Raw genomic sequence first — 15,722 nt, 5'->3', positions numbered from 1 at the left:
AAAATTGCAAGGGCTGAGACGGAAGCCTTGAAAAGAACCTCACCTTTCCTACATGGTTGGTTATCAATCAGTATAACCTTTCTAGAGGAGCATTTTCAATACACAACAAATGCCTAGAAAATGTGCAAATTACCTAGCAATTCCACTTCTAGTAATTTACTTTATTCAAATATTTATTCACAATCGTAAAAGAATTCACATCACAGCATCATTTAAAATAGTAAAACAACAGCAACAATTACAACCAAGCCTGTGTATGGTAAAAGTCTGGCAATAAGAGATTTGTTAAATAAAATAACTTCCATACTGTGCAGTATTCATTCTACAGCAATTTTAAATATATAATAGTTATTGACACATGGAAATGTCAATTAAAAGTTAATTAAATATGACCTCTATTTTTTAAAAAAAAATTTATATTAATAGTCTAAAATTTAACAAGGATTATATCTGAGGAATGGAATTATGTGTTTATTTCTTATTCTTCTTTGTGAGTTTCCATATTCCCCTACTTTCCCTAAACAAACTTGGAACATTTCCTGGTCTGATCTCTTTGTAAGTACTGACTTTGGATTACCATTAAATTTGGGGTATTTCTTATCTGAATGCTCACCTTGGCCAGGTGCAGCTTCCACTATATTTATCCTCAGCAATGGTGACACATCCATCTCTTTCCCAGCATCAGTTTGGCTGTTTTGTTTTGGTTTTGTTTGCCTTTGTTCCATCAATGTTCTGTTGGTAAGATCAAGGGGAAGCCCTGATAAGAATCTTTTTTTCCTTTCAGTAATCCTTGAGCATCTTACTCATCACTGTGAGCTGAGCGATTAATTTATTCAAAGCAAAACTTTAGAGTAACTGACAAATGGGAGGAATCTTTCTCTAATTAATTTTACTGATGCTATTTATGTTAGAATAAATAATGCCCTGGGGATAACTAGGCTTGCGAATGAACATTTACTTAAACATGGACAAAGGGAGTGAGGTGTATGATCATAAGACTTTCTCCAAAGTCTCTATCTTACATAATAAATGTGCTCCCCAAAGTAACGGGGCATGAAGAAAAAAATGCATGACCTTGCAATTGAAAAGAGAAGGAACAAAGAGCTTCTTATAAGACAAATATTCATTCTGTAATTTTCTGATTGGTAAGTTTAAATCCGACATAATCTAAACAGTTAATGTCTTGAAAAGGGCAAGGCAAAGCTTTCTTGGAGGAAACTTTGTTTATCTGAGTAACTTCAGTTTTGTGTGGGTTTGGTTTCATGCAATTTGGTTTCGCTTCCTGTAATAGATCATTATTTTTTTAACCCATGATGAAGAAAGTATGTAAGTTTATATCATAGCAATTTGAGCAAGCTAGCATAATTTAATTAATGTATCAGGTCTTATCTCACATGGGGTTTTTCTGCAAAACTTCAAATTGTCCAAGAATGCCATTGCTATACGCAAACATATACATTTTCTGTTGGCACAAAACTTTCTATGTAAATTTGCCCATATTCAATTATGCTTAGCTGAATCGCCAGGCTCAAGAGTCATTATGATTGAGTTTCACAAGAACATCGGGCTGGAAATGCAAATATAGAGCTTATGGACTTATTTTTGGAACACCTGTCTGCATTGTGTTGTCTGCAACAGTATTATTGAATGGTTCTTTTTATAAATGTTCAATATGCTCAGTTCTGTAACAGTATCTTCTTTTTTGATTCGAAAAACACTTATTTTACTGTCTTAAACAAAAACATAAAAACCAGATAGGCAGGGGAAGTCTAGATGACTTATGATTGAAGCAGCTCTATGCAGTAATGAAGATGGTACAATGCTGTGACTTCAAAGAAAATGACTAAAACAAACATTCACAAACATCTTCATGTTTGTAATAATATATCAATGCACAAAATATCAAAAACACAAAGTCTGTTTTTTTCCCTATAGGTTTATGATAAACTATCAAACTTCTATTTAACACATTTACTTTTACAAGCCTTCAGTGTTTAGAAGTATACACAGTACAAGTACATACATGCTGGTATTTTACCATGAAAATGTTAGTTTTAGTTTTAGTTTTAGTCTCATACTAGTGACTTGCCTTTTTACCCATACTTATATACATTTCACTTCCATTGTAAGACATGTAATATCTTTCTAGTGGTACATTTTAATCAACATATATTTTAAAAATCTTGATTTTTAAATGAATCATTTTAGTGCTGTGACATGACAGATTTAGCAGTTGAAGCACAATATGGTAACTACATTGTACTGTTTAAGCTAATTCACAGCTGTAGGAAAATGTTTGGTTTTTAAAATATAACCAAGATGAGGCTGGATAGTAATAAACACTGAAATACTAGAAAACAGTGAATGAATAAGTAATATGATTTTTCATCAGTGACCATTGATTGTTTTGTTTTTAGGGACCTGGAAGAAATTGTCTTGAGTTTTAAATGTTCTGGTAAATTGTAACAGTATCTATTATAAGTCCAGTGGTAGTTTAGACTCATTTATTTCCAGATACTTCTCAAATACTTCAGGTTTGCTCAAACTCAAAAGACCTTCATCTAACATCTCCTTCCTACCATCCATTTGAAACTATTCATGCCCTAGGGGTAACTGAATTCTAGAGAAACATGCAAAGTTAACAACCAAGTTATCATGGTGTCATTTTCTCTACCCTTTTTATTTTCTAAACGTTTCAGAAGTTATTTCACAAACTGCTATTGCTCTTTCTCCTCCTCCTCCTTCTTTTAAACTGCTGGAAAGATTCACTCCCTAGTGCTAGGCAAAGCAAAACCCAGAAAGAGCTGGAAAATTCAGTGTATTCTAAACTTAGATTCCATGAAGTTTTGAGTGGGTCTAAATTTGGTAAAACCTGTTCTCTCATTTTTACTGTCAGCTTGTTTTAGATCATCTGGACTTGATTTTCAGAGAGAAGAAACTAAGGATCAAAATTCAGCTGCATAACTTATTGCCAAATCAATACTTTAATGGGCATATGCATGTAGGATGTATGTGTTCGCATGTGTACGTGCATGTGTGCTTATATATGCCTTTAAATAAAAGACAAGCTATACATTGAAACTAATGATTAATCAAATCAAGTTTTAAGGTTCCTACTCCCATCCTTGGTGCTGACTGTGGGTTTGCATTGGAAGGAACAGTGGAAAGCTATCAAGAAATGGGTCTAAATAGTCTAAAACTTTTTTTTAGCATTTTTTTTAAGGCAGCAATCAATGTAGAGTTGTTTTTTCTATAATTTATTGGTCAAACAACTAAGGCCTTTATTGACCTCTGTTACATTTGAAAAGAGGATGTCAAAATTCATACTTTTTCAACAAGTTTCTTCACGAGACTCTGTATATAGCAGTTATTCAATACATTTTAGTGAAATGAATGTTTGAATAAATGAATCAGTGAACGATCCTGTCTACAAAGGTATGTAGAACATTCAGTGATTAAAATAATTTTACGTTTTCTTATGAATATGCTATAATTATGCATTTTTATTTAAAACTATACCCATATTACTGATTGCTATAATCAATTCATTTCTCTTAACTTTTGTCATGTAAAAATCCTTGTTTGGTCCTCAGGCACCCTCTAATCATATTATCTACCCAAGATATTAATATTTAATGATATTCGTGTTAGCCTCCAAAATGACCCCCAATGACCCACACTCTTATATAGCCCCCTGTGGATTTAGTCGATGAATCAAGGCTGGCCCTGTGTGACAGAGAGAGTACAAAAGTGATTGTATATGGCTCTCGGGGGTGTAAAGGTATTGTATCTATCACCCCGATCTCTTAGATTGCTCTCTCTGGGGGAAGATAGTCACCATACTATGAGGGCATTAAAGTGGCTCCTTGAAGAGGAAAACTGGAGCAGCTGATCAACTTCCCACACATGTAAGTAAGGAAGGCACCTAGGAAGAGGATCCTGAAGCCCCAAAGCCTTCAGATGACAGTCACCCCAATCAAAATCTGACTGTAACTATAAGAGAGCTATAAGTGAGAACTCACCAACAGCGCCCTTCTTGAATTCCTGATCTAGAATTTATGGGCATAAAAAATCATTACTTTATGCCATCAAGTTTTCCATAACTAGAATAATTTAAAGGTCTTCATAGTTAGCAAATTAATGAATTAATTCTCACTTTTAAGAGAATTGAAAATCAATAGTGATTCTAAGTTCAAGCCCATGCTTAATTGTCCAACAATCATCTATCAAATTTCTCTTAGAAAAATTTCTATGTTGAGTGTATTCAGTTCTGAGTCATTAAGTTCCTTGTTGGTTTTGTTACTATTTAACATTGGAAGGCTGCAAAGCAGCCAGTTCCAGGTCCAGCTTTTCTAGACTTTAACTGCTTTGGTGGATTTACTTCTTATCCCTCTCTGAAGACATGCAGACAGGGATAAGAAGTAAATTTTATAGTCGGTATCTACAGCTCCTCTTGGGATTGGTGAGCTAGACCTGGTGAGTGAATAAATTAAGGGATTAACAAATAATAAGTGATAAATATATAAACCAATGAACAGATTTTGGTGCCTATTATGTGTTGGGGACTGTGTTGAGTCTTTTCACACATTATGCTCTGTGTTTCCACCCACATTACCCCTTCTATGTGTGCAGTGAGTTTTGCAGTACCTCACACGCATTTGATCTTTCCGATTAGCCTGTGTATTCAGAAAAAAAGAAATCTCATGGACAAAAGGAGTTTGTTAGCATTTGGTATCTTCCTGACATAATTTTCTTGTGAAGGATGTAATCAGCTTTTGATTTGTGTAAAAAAAATCTGAGAATTACCCATTAATCGAGAGCTTCAACTTCCTCCAAGTGCCACAAGACCCCTGCTCTCTAAGGTCTTCATTCTTTTAGAGAAAATGACACTAAACAAAAAGAAGAAAAGTACTAAACAGCAATAAGCTCTGTGCAGAGATGTAAAATAGAATGGTATGCTAGAGTCACTGGGTGGCTGTTTTAGAGGACAGATAACCTGAGATTTGAAAGAAGTGACAAAGATGAAGGGAAGGGTATCACAGGCAGAAGGAGCAGAAAGTAAAGGCCACACAAGGTGGGAAAGAGTTTGGTGTACTTGGGATGCAACAAAGGCAAATAGGTGGCAGAAAAATGTACAAAAGTGTACAATGGGCAGGAGAAGAGTGTACTTGTCAAATGAGGTCAGACAATTCAACCATTCCAGGTAGGGAGACCTTTCTACTATAGAAGAAAAAATTAGAATCTTTTCTTTAAAAAAAAAAAAAAAAAAGTCAGTAAGAAGCCAATGAAGATTTTAAGCCAGTGATTTGACTTATATTTTAAACTGCTTCTGGCTGCTTTGTGGTAAATGGGTATTATATGGTGGCAAAGGTAAAAGCAGAGAGTTGTTAGAGTGGGCGCTAATCCAATCCGACTGATGTCCTTATAAGAAGAGGAAATTTGGACACACAAACAGCCACCAGGGATGTGCACACACAGAGAAAAGACCATGTGAGGACGCAGAGAATTAGTATAGTAGTATAAGGAAGGATAATGGTGGCTTGACCGCTTGACCATGGAGATAGTAATAGAAAATGAGAGAAGCTGATATATGCAATGTACACTTTGGAGGAAGATCCAGAGGAACTTGATGGATTGCATGTGGGGAAGCTGTCTGCCAAACCTCAGCTCTTTTGGCACTGTCACCTTTCTGGCCGGCACAGCTCTGTTTCTACACTCATTTTAGTCTTTACGGCCCTTTCCCTTCTTATTTTGTAAAACAATAAAAATTGGAAAAATGAAAACGTTGGTATTGATGATAAAAACTATGGATTTCATAAATGTGATATCTCAAGACAAAGATGGATATCATTAGGCATGCTGAAAAGAACAATTTTTAGCTTCTATCTGTTTGTTAAATAGATCTAAAGCAGTCAACAGTGTATTCAATGCTGAGGAATGAAAGAAAACAGAAGGTTGTGTAAAATGAGGGAATGTATAGTTTCTTTAAGAAAAAGCACACTTAAAAATGTTTTTTAAATCTCTCTGGTCTGGAAATCTATCATGTTTAAGTCTGTTGTTGAACTTTTGCACACTTTTGCTATTCTACTATTCATGTTTTCACACTTCAAATGTATATAGTCCTTTAGTAGGTACTATATTCCACTTAAAGGACTATAGATACCTGAATGTAGCCCACGATCCATTTATTTATCTGTTAATATATGTATGGATGTGTGAGTGTATGTGTGTATATATATATGTATGTATATATGAATGTGTGTGCGTGTGTGTGTGTGTGTGTCTTGGACATTTTCTATGTGCTTGGGTTGCAGAAGTTAACAAACCAGGTCAGACACAATACCTGCCTTCATAGGGTTTATAGTCTAGTGGATATAAAGATAAATAAATAGGCAATCACAGTAGAAAGTGACCAGAGCTATGATGGGCAATGTGCAAGGTGCCATAGAAACACACAGGTAGATGCACTAACTAAGGCGAATGTGTTGGGGTGGGGAAGAGTATTGGAAAACACCCTGAAGGAAGTGAGTCTCAGGCTGAGGCTCAAGTTTGAGCTCTGTATGCTGTGGAGCTCATCCATAAGAACTCGTTGCCTCACTAAGGCGAGAGTGCAGTCATTCATTCATTCATTCAGTAGCCACACCCTGGAGCAGCTTCTTTTCCCTCCGTAATATGGCACAGGCAGTAAATCTGGTAATGAGACAAAATTGCTCTTATTTTAAAAAACAGGCCCTGGAAAGAAAGACAATTGTTAAGGCCAAAGATGGAAGTGAAGATGAAGTAACCAGTATAATAAATTAATGGCTTTTAGCCATAAAAATAGAAATCTATGATCTATTGAATTGTTTTACAATAGCTCCGCTCTATGAGGCAGCTGAGCTTCCTTGTGTGTTCTGTATGGAAATAAGTAAAAGCAGATTGAAAAATTGATACAGCAAGTACCAGAGCCAGTAAAAATGTACTTGTAGGTGAGAGAGATCAATCACCATGTGTCTGAAGAGGTGCATAGATCTTCACTTGTGGTTTTGCTTTTGTTTTGTAGGAAAATAGTGTTTTATGGTGGCATTCACAAATTTGGAAATTCACAGAGGTATCTGGACTTCCTTTCTGCCAACATGAAGGCCTATCCCCTTCAGAGAGATAAGATATCTTCTCTAAAGAAAAACTTATAGAAGTCAAGCATCTGTATCTTGGGTGTCTTAGCATCTTCTGAGTAAAGCCATCCACTTTCGCGTGGCTGTTTACCCTCTCCAAGTTCTCATTCCCTGCATGTGATAGGATAATGCCAGAGGTAAGAAGTCCATGAGACTGACTTTCAAATATTTTAAATGTTATTTACACAGCTAATTTAGTTTGCCCAAGTAAAAATGTGCACACCTAACAGGATCTATAAATGACTCTCCAGTTCAGCTCAGATTTCACTTAAAAACTGCTCCTATTATTAGCTTATTAGCTGGAAGTGCTTATGATAGGTTTTATGCTCAAATGAACCTTCCTTTTGAGAAGCTAGAACCCACCTGCAAAGTAAAAAACAGTGAATTCACTTACCCAGGATCAAGAGCAAATCCGGGGTAAGTTGAGGTTTCTAATATTCTTGCTTATGTCCATGGTATGTTTAAATTTTAGATCCCTGGATTAATACTACAAAGATTATCATACATATACAACCCTATAAAAGCTCTCACCATGCATTCCATTCCTGTTCTCTGCCTTCCTTTTCAACCAAACACTGAAAAGTGACTATTTAGAAAATCTCTTTATCACTACTTTCTAAGCTATTACATGAATATAGTTGTTGAATAGGATCCTGTATGAATAGGATACTAGTTTTTGATCCACTAGAAAAAAGGCATGGGAAAAACTGTTAAACTAAGATCTTTGCTAGTGCTGAACAATATTTAGTACAATAAAAACAGTAGAACTGAGATTTTTTAAAAATACAGGTTTTCTTCATATATCATTTTGTTAATAACCTTTTAAAAGCTTATAAAGCTACTTGAAGCTTACTTTTACTTGCTAAAGCACCAAGATTAGTATAAACCTGGCTTTGTCTTACCTGATACTAGAAGTCCCAGAAGGCCCTTGCATGGTCACACCCCAAGAGTGATATGACATAGACATGCTGTGTACTAAAACAAACAAAAAAGCCTAATAATGCATACACGTAAGCATCACTATGTGTTTTTCTTAAAGTGACGTTTTAGTTATTGTTGTTGTTTATTTTAGTTTCATTTAGGTTGAGGAAAAAAATGGCCAGCAAATGAAACATTCTCCCAACAGCATCAGGTTGTACTACTGCTATATCTTTGCGCATTGAGCATTTCTTTGTAGTCTGTGAAACTAATGCCCATGTTTGATTTATATTTGTGCTTAAATGCCCTCAGCCCAATCCCTTAGAAAACTAATGCTTATCTGTGAAGCTTGGTAGTTGCTGTACAAGCAGTATTCCATGTCTTCATTAAATTACAATTAGGTGACTTTTATTTCTTTTTTTAGTTTAGTGCAGTTTGTAAAAATGAAAAAAAACTTGGCACAGTTTTGCATCCACCCAGGAACCTCAGATAATTTCTCAAATGTTTTTGGTTCAGTTAAATCCCAAATGCATCTTGCCAAGTGCCCTTTTCTCCATGACTTCCAAATCCATGCAAATTTCAGGGAAAATTTAATCCGTATGTTTCTGATCCATTCACTCAACTCATCATATTGTTGTCTTCAAAAAACAATTGTATGTCCAAGAAACCCTACGGGCATGTATATATATATACACACACATATATATATATACATATAATCTGGCTTTAGTCAAATTTTTCCCCAGTTGGAGCCTGGAAGCTGTACATTTTCAAGTATTAAGGGTTGCTTGAACTTTCCCCCAACTTCATTTTAACTTCAAATCATTCTTGTAAGAGGTAAATTCCAATCAGGATACAGAGAATGTGAAATGGGTGAACATTTCTGCCAGCAGCTGCCTTACCAGAACCAAGGCTGATACAATGAGCTTGAGCCTGCTAAACAAAGCCAGGTTTGCCCCTTAATCACCTTCCGTGCTCTGGAGTCTCAGGCGAACTCCCCTCCACTGAGTCATCCTTTAAAAAGTTAAGTTCAGGGATCTGAACCTGCCATTTTGTAAAAAGTGTAAGCTCAGACAGGTCTGAGCCCTTTGGGAACAATGTAGTATCACTTTGTAACCATTATTTCTGAAGGGTTGAGGGGAGCCTTTGTATAAATGGTATACTCTGCATCTACCGCGATATTGTTTGTTTACTTTTCCAAACATCATTTTAGGGTCATCAAATCATATTACACAGGACTTTAGTTTTCATGCAAAAAAAAAAAAAAGGCCAGAATACAAGATACTGAACACATTAACAAGTAAATAACAAATACATGTTTATGCATTGGCTTCTAGTTGAAGCAGTCTGGTTGGCATTTTCTCAAGGGAGTTATTTAAATTTTAAATGGAACAACATCTCATTTAGATTTCTACAAATATGCTAGGGCACAGAAGTAATTTATATGTACATGAAACTCTTCACTTAAGCACCTGGGTACTTGACAATAATTAAAATACAAAGTAGACTTATTAACTTTTCCTTTTAAATTTCCATCTTTTTGCATCTTGGCAGAGAGTGAGAAGAAATTTCTAGAGTAGATTGTCAAGTACCTAGTCTTTTTTTCCCAATATCACATAATGCCTGATTGCAATTCCCTCCTGGTTCTCTTTCTGCTGCATCCTTCAAAAGCTATGCTCTGATCTTCCCTTATACACTCATTGTCTATTTTCAGAATGTTTTTATTTCTTAAACTTTCAGTCCCTTTTACTCCCAACTGCCAGAGAATAAACATTCATTTCACTTCAATATGAGCATATAATTAAGGAAACAGTTGATGGAAGGTATCAAAATCATAGAGAGTGCTGTAAGTCAGAAATTTCCACAACAAAATTTCAACAATAGCCTGGGTATAGATAATTCTCGTACTTATGTCATTGGCCCAGACCTCCATCCTCACCTTCAACCATCATGAATTGTCTTAGAGGACATAATTTAAACAAGTGCTTCTCAAAATATGGTACTCAGAAGTGCAAACACTAGGTCCACCCAAGACCTACTGAATTAGAAACTCTGGTTTGAGCCCCTTCTATCTGTGTTGTAACAAGTCCTCCAGGTGATTCTGATGCCCACTGACGTATGAGCTGACCCTAGAAGTTAATGTATTGAATCCCAGTTTGCTTTTCATTTCCTGTTTTCATAACGTATTCTTATCAATAGCACTGTAATCCCCCTAATTTGTTGGCATTAAAATCCTGACGTTATTTTTGTTCTTCTTTGTTCCCCCTTCTTCAGTTTCTCATCAAGAAGGCTGTTATTTCCAAGGTGTTCTTAAAAACCTAATTATTCTCAGTTATTCTAGGCCCCAAAATCAAACCTCAAGCCTTTTCAATAAGCCAATATATATCCACTTTGTAGTTTCTTCTCCTATATTGCTGTTAAAATAATTTTTCACATCTGCTGATTTTGTCTTTCATGCTGCTGCTCAAGAACAGTGCTGTTTTATTTTGAACCAAAATACAATGCTCCTTTTGTTCTTTGAGGCCTTCACCAATCAACATTCCAACCCTGCATTAGTCTTATTTCTCATTCTCTAGCAAAGCAGATCTCATTGACTTGTTCTCACTTCCTTTGTACTTTGTATTTCTCTTATCCGGATGCCCTCTCTCTCCTTCTTTCCACTCTATTTTCTCTTCCTATTGAAGATACAATTCATATTCTTTGAATTAGGGCTCTAACTTTATCTTTTGCATTTATTTTTACTCTGTGATGACCGTATTGAATTGCTGTAACTTGTATGTTTCTTTCCCAATATTAATTCAAGTTGATACAATGTATATCTCCAGATATTTTCTATATCCTCTTAAAGATGATCCTTTACTCTGTACTACCTATGATAAGATGCAGCACATGGTCAACTGGCTTAAAAGTAGGTAAAATTAGATACCAAAACTCAAGTGTCCACATTTGCAGTCATTGATAACCCTGGTTTAGGTTTATGGAGAGAGTATGGAAACTACTATCTAATAACAGTTTGGATATTCACAACTAGTCATCCATGCCAACTGTTTTATGATGCTGTGCCATTCATTACCATATAGGGCACTGCTCCTTATTGTGCCTTTATCTTTCAAGACACAGTTTACTATTCAACAAATATGAAGCAGTGAAATCAGTGTGTGCTCATGTGTATACACGTATCTTTGCCTTAACGTGGGCCTAAACCTAAAGGAAATTCCATAAAGGCTATTAACAGAAAAAAAAAATTACCTCAATTTTGACCATTATTTTCATGGCTCCCTGAAATAAAAGAGTCTGCTTGTTCTTAATATTTTTATGATTTCATGATATCCTACAGAATAATTCAGTTTCAAAAAGGCAGTGAACAATAGATGTGGTAGAAGGGCCTGAAGGGAAGAAATGGGATAGAGAGAATCAGTAAAACTAAAAATGTAACACAATCAGACTTCCAAAGCAAAGCCAGCTATAACGGAGCAGAAAGCATCAGGGGAAATCTCTTATTTCATTCTGGCACTCAGGGCAAAGAAATTTTACTTTTTAATTTCTTGGGGACAAATTGACTTTGTCAACACAGCATCTTTATTTTTACCACGTCATTTAAAATTGTATTTACAGTTTTAAATGAAAAACTTTAGACAAATTAAATTTAGCAGAGTTTATTTGTGGAAAGAATAATTCATGTATTGGACAACCCTCAGAACCAGGAGAGGTTCAGAGAGCTCCACCCAACATGGGGAGGCAGTATTAGATAGGAAAAGGAAATGACATACAGAAACAGCTTGATTGGCTACAGCTTAGTATTTGCCTGATATAGACACGCTCTAATTGGTTGGCAGTCTGTGATTGGCCAAAGCTCAGCTGCTGTGATTGGCTGAGGCTCAGCAACTTGTTATAAGAATATGCTCTTAAGTTAGGCTGCAGTTTGTTATGTGCAGAGGCTGCTTTAGGCCAAATTTAATTTAATTTAGCAAGAGTTCTATTATCAATGCCAATCTGTAGATTCTTATAATTAAATCTGTGTTTGTCCACTACTCCTTCTGTGAATCCAAAAATCTAAAAATCTGTGGAAACTATTGTATTGTTTATTATCCTTGGGTGACAGAATATTACCAGACCTTAATGAATTTGGTGATGAAACCAAATTGACAAAATTGTTTAGTTTTTATTCATCCCACTTGTGGCAAATATTTATACATTTTGCTGCTCAAACAATGTTTGGATACAGAGGGAAGTTCTAGACTACTTGGACATGTGATATAATATACTATATGGATCCTATTATTTAAATAAAATTCAAAATTTTCTGAAATTGGAAGCCTATCTGGCCCTAACGATTTGCAATTAGTAATTGTGGATCTGAGCTCATTTTCTCCTTTGATTTTATTAAGGAGAAATTCTAAATTATGTGCTACAATCATGAAAATATTTCTTTAGTACCTTGAAGTTTTTGAATGCCTCTATCATGAAGGAAGTAGCTGAGTCCAATTTTAACAAACAAAGGAGAACTCTGGATACAAATTATACAAAGGGACTGAAAATAATTTAAAACATGATGAAATATCAAGGAGCACAATTCAGAACTAAAGAATGTGAAGAGTTTTATGTATTTTGTTCTTTATCATAAGTATGTGCTGAATGAATACATGTATACACAATATATATATATACACACATATATACATATAAAATGTACACATGTAAATATTTTGTCAGCCTAATGACAGACTTGGAAATCAGAATTGTAGTTGCTAAATGTGTATGCGTATGCCTCATGCCTTATTCTCGCAATAGATCACAGTAGCAGTTCAAAAAATAATGCTTAAATCCAGTGCGGTGTCTCTGATGAAAAGAAAAAAAAAGATGCTTATTATAGATGTAAATACCCATACACACATAATCTCTACTCATTAGACTATTGGTCATCAAATTTTTTTCCAATATAACTATAGAAAATTAGTACTTTTCAGTATTTTATCCAGTAGAGTTGCTGGAGTATTAGTTCCCAATGTATGGTGCCAACTTCCTGAGAGGATAGTTTTTGGGTGGTTATTGTTTACCTGAGTAACTCAGAAGGCACCTGAGTTGTGCACAAAGCAGCCTGTGTTGGGAGTAGAGTGAGTCAGGCACAAATTCTCTGCTTTATGCTGTGCTGTGACTCCCAGGAAGTTCCACTTGCCGCGCCCCCCCCCCCCTTTTTTTTTTTTTGAGACGGAATCCCTCATTGTTGCCAGGGCTGGAGTGCAATGGCGCGATCTCGGCTCGCTGCAACCTCTGCCTTCTGGTTTAAACGAGTCTCCTGCCTAAGCCTCCCGAATTGCTGGGATTACAGGCGCCCACCACCATGCCCAGCTAATTTTTTGTGTTTTTAGTAGAGACAGGGTTTCACTATGTTGGCCAGGCTGGTCTCGAAATCCTGACCTTGTGATCCGTCTGCCTCGGACTCCCAAAGTGCGAGGATTACAGGCATGAACCACCACACCTGGCCTCCGCCTGCCCTCTTTAAGGAGAAAGTCTGGGTCATCACTGTTACAAATAGGGCAGGGCATGGGATTTGGACAATCAGCATTTACTGAGGGTCCACCGTGTGCTGAAATCTGAAGACAACACTGGGAGCTGTTGCAATGTTACTAGCAGGCAGAAAAGTCTGTTTCTGCAAGAACTCACAATATAAGCAGAGAACAGGGCAACCACACATTAAAGGAATTATCTGAGGTATATTAATAAAAGAGCATTGATAGTGTTATTGATATGCATTATGAATGTCAAATTCAATAACATATTCAGATGAAAACTATCAAGGCCTAGACTTGCTGAAGGCACTCTTTTCACCTTTGCTTTTGGTATGCAGGTAGATATTGCAGAATGTGCTCTTTATAGAGGTTAAGAAGATGCTGTAATGGAAAAAGGATTACAGGGCACAGCTAAGTTCCCATCTAAAGTTGGTGCCACAGCAAAGGAATCAATCAACAAAGTGAAGACACCAACCTGCAGAATGGGAAAAAAAATACTCAAACACTACCCATCTGACAAGGGGCTAACAACCCGAATATATAAAGAGCTCAAACAACTCTACAGGAAAAAATCTAATAATATGATTTTAAAATGCTCAAAATAGCTGAATAGACATTTCTCAGAAGAAGACATACAAATGGCAAATGGGTATGTGAGAAGTGCTCAACATCACCGATCATCAGAGAAAGGCAAATCAAAACTACAAAGAGATACGACTTCACCCCAGTTAAAATGGCTTTTATCCCAAAACAGGCGATAACAAATGCTGGTGAGGACGTGAAGAAAAGGAAACCCTCATACACTGTTGGTGGGAATGTAAATTACTATAGCCACTATGGAGAACAGTTTGGAGGTTCCTCAAAAGATCAAAAATAGGACTGCCATATGATCCAGCAATCCCACTGCTAGGCATCTACACCAAAGAATGGAAATCATTCTATCGAAGAGGTATCTGCATGCCCATGTATATTGCAGCATGTTTCACAATATCCAAGATTAAGAAACAACCTAAATGTCCATCAACAGACAAGTGGATAAAGAAATGTGGTACATGTACAGAATAGAATTCAGCCAAAGGAAAGAATGAGATCCTGTCATTTGCAACAATATGGATGGAACTGGAGGTCCTTATGTTGGGTGAAATAAACCAGGCACAGAAAGACAAATTTCATATGTTCCTACTTATTTGTGGGAACTAAAAATGAAAACAATTGAACTCATGGAGATGGAAAGTAAAAGAATGGTTACCAGAAGCTGGGAAGGGTAGTGGGAGAAAAGGGGGAGTGTGGGGATGGTTAATGCATACAAAAAAGAGAGAGAATGTATAAGATCTAGTATTTGATAGCACAACAGAGTGACTATAGTCAATAATAATTTAATTGTACATTTAAAAATAACTAAAAGGGTATCATTGGATTGTTTGTAACACAAAGAATAAATGCTTGAGGTGATGGAAATCTCACTTACCTTGATGCGATCATTACATATTAGATGCCTATATCAAAATATATCATATACCCCATAAATACTCTGAGGTATATTACTATATTACTAAGTAATCATAGCAATTAAAAATTAAAATAAAAATATTAATAGAGTTGGTGCCAGTAAAAAGATGAGAGAATCAATTGCAAATGAAGGATTGGTTCTGGAGCCTCAGGACGCAGACAGACACAGAGCTCCAATACTGCCTCCTGGCAGTCAATGAAAACATTCCACCCACTGTATTGTGGCCATTATTTTAGAGTATGGGAACCCTTTTGTTTCCTAACAAAAAGTCATAAGTTTTACATTTCTTTGCCATGATGTGAAAGGAACTGATGATTTCTTTCTCAGAACTCTGTGGCCCTTGTGAGTGAAACAGAGAGGACAGGCCACGCTTCAACATGAATGCAGCAGCATCCTTTGGAAACAATCTCAAGACCTAACTGAAAACCCATGTTTCTAATTTAAGTATGAGACAGTAATTACTCATACAGCCAGAGAGGATTCCAAGTCCCTGCCTATTTGCAGCACTATCTAAAAACAATCAACTCATCTTTCAAATCTGACCAAACTACAAATGGTATGAGAACTCCGTCGTTTAATAAGGATGTTCATTTTGGCACTTAGCAGCTTACGCATGGCTCACAGATGGCA

The sequence above is a fragment of the Hylobates moloch genome, unplaced genomic scaffold, assembly GCF_009828535.3.
Source record: "Hylobates moloch isolate HMO894 unplaced genomic scaffold, HMol_V3 SCAFFOLD_2, whole genome shotgun sequence".
Taxonomy (NCBI): domain Eukaryota; kingdom Metazoa; phylum Chordata; class Mammalia; order Primates; family Hylobatidae; genus Hylobates; species Hylobates moloch.
This window is presented reverse-complemented; position numbering follows the sequence as displayed.